General features: G+C 44.7%; 1 pseudogene; it reads right to left on the bottom strand.

Annotated features, from left to right (window-relative positions):
• Positions 1–754: 754 nt before the first annotated feature.
• Positions 755–1756, bottom strand: LOC142440048 (suppressor of cytokine signaling 5-like; annotated as a pseudogene).
• Between the last annotated feature and the right edge of the window lie 555 nt (positions 1757–2311).

The following is a 2311-nucleotide window of genomic DNA, read 5'->3' as shown; positions in this document are numbered from 1 at the left end:
TGCTAGGTGCCATCGAGTAGGGACCAACCCATAGCAATCTGCTGCACACAGAATGAAACACTGCCCAGTCCGGTGCCATCCTCACAATGTGACCCCATAACAGCATGACTCAAAAGGAAATGAAATAGCTGCAAACATTTATCAATAATTAGAATGTGAGATGTTCAAAGGAGGTTGGAAGTGGTTAAAAATGCCACTCAACCATATTAAGAGGCAATATATGAGCAAGAATCAATGGTGCTGGGAAAAAGTTCAATTTTCACTGAAAGCATTAACCAAAAACAAGCCTCCAGGAATTGATTGGACACCTATTGAAATGTTTCCACAAGCTGATGAAACATTGGAAACATCCACTGGTCTATGTCTGGGAAGCTGGAAGACAGCTAGCTGGCCAATTGACTGGAAGGGATCCGCATTTGTCCCCATTCCAAATGAAGTTGACCCAAGAGAAACCTCCATTATAGCACAATACCATTAATATCACATGCAAGTAACATTTTGCTAAAGATCATCCAACAACAGTTGCAGCAGTAGGTTGACGGAGAGCTGCCAAACTTTCAGGCTGTCTGGAGAAGAGGAGGTGATAAAAGATTTGTTTTTGCTAATGTTACCTGTAGCGTGGCTGAAAGCAGAGGATATAAGAAAGATGTTTACTTGTGTTTTATTGACTACGCTAAGGCATTAGTCTGTGCCGGTCATAACACACTCTGTATAACTTTGAGAAGAACGAGAATGCCAGACTACTACATTGTGCTCATGGGTAACATGTACAATGGTACTCCTTTTTGAAGCCTGTAATATGGACAGCTACAGGAGCCCTTCGATGCCGTCATATGTGGTGCATCTGCACGTGATGGCATGGCAGATCTATTGCAGGCTAATGGGAAAGGTCCTAATGATCTCCATAAGTCATTGATGTCAGCTCTAGTTTGACGAGGCAACGGCTCGAAAACCATGTAAACTGGCATCTTAAAGCCCCATGCTGGTGGAGGAGTGGAACACACCTGGTCATGGGCATTGAGACTGAAGTTGGGGCTGGGGTTTCACTGTTCAATGTGGTCGTGCAAGGACCTGTTGCAAGGTCCTAAGCTCACAGAGAAAAGGTAGTCCTGCTGTGCAGAGACCCTGAACAAACGTGCCGTATGGCTTCCTTCCCCAAGGGCCTCCACTTCTTACCAGCCCATTGTCCCCAGTAGCAGGGATCCCCACAATCTGAGGCAAATCTGGCATGAGGCAGTGTAGGCGATCAATCTGTGTGCACTTCCCACGCCCCCTGTCTGCTCATATGGGCCTGGCGGTCTCCAGACACCTGCCGTTGCTTCTGCCACCGGATGGCAAACACAGTGTGGTTGTCTTCTCTTCCTTATTTCAGTCACCCCAGGAGCTAATGTTGGCCCAAATTTATTAATGGATTAACTTATGCAGTAGCTTCAAATGTATGTATTTGTGTATTGAGAGGGTGGGGTGGACCCCTGAATACTGAGAAATCTTCTAAACCTGTCTTCTTTATCTTCTGTACAAACCCATGATGGACCAAATGTATCAAAAAAATGTTGAATGTGGGCCACTAGTGGTGTGTACTGTGTAATCATGCCATTTTTATACTAAATTCAAGCCAGACCAAAAAAAGACTTTACTCGAGCATTAAATCTGAAAGATGTATTTCTCTCTTATTTGAACACACGAGTTTTGACTGGTTGACATGAGCAAAAGGACCTCCGTATTGAAAGTAACTAAAGGGCAGATGCGTAGTCATGTTGTTTGTACAAGTAAACAAGCTGCAGATGCCCCTGGTAACCAGATTTACCAGTCAGGGCCTCTGATGTAACAGTGACCTAAGCAAAGTTGTTTACCGTATTGTAGAAAAACCCTACTGGTGGCAGATGAGTTTCACAGCTTCTTTGACATGGAGAGAATACTACGCCACCCCGAGCTCTCCACTGGTAAGGTAAGCCACCTATGATGTATTGTCTAAGGTGTGACTGTGTACACTTAGAATTATATTAGAGTGTTTTAATTATAATGTTTGTTATCCCTTTGATGAATAAATGTGTGAATTCAGCATCATGAAATGTCTTAGGACTTAATCCTTTTTGCGTGCTTGAGACCCTGGTTACTGTAAATTGTCACAGGAAACACAGCCAACAACACCCTGCAGCTCCCGTCTCAGGGAGCGACCTCCTACTGCAAACGCTGTCCATATCCTGGACGTGAAATCCACTTTGAGGTCTACTCAGGGAGCGTGTAGAGAAGTCCCTTCTTGCAAAGCTGGTGGCTGAGGTGGTTGGTGGCTGAGGTGGGGACACATGAA

This window comes from Tenrec ecaudatus, chromosome 2 (genome assembly GCF_050624435.1).
Source record: "Tenrec ecaudatus isolate mTenEca1 chromosome 2, mTenEca1.hap1, whole genome shotgun sequence".
Lineage (NCBI taxonomy): Eukaryota > Metazoa > Chordata > Mammalia > Afrosoricida > Tenrecidae > Tenrec > Tenrec ecaudatus.
The sequence above is the reverse complement of the archived record's forward strand: the minus strand, read 5'-3'. Positions and strand labels throughout refer to the sequence as shown.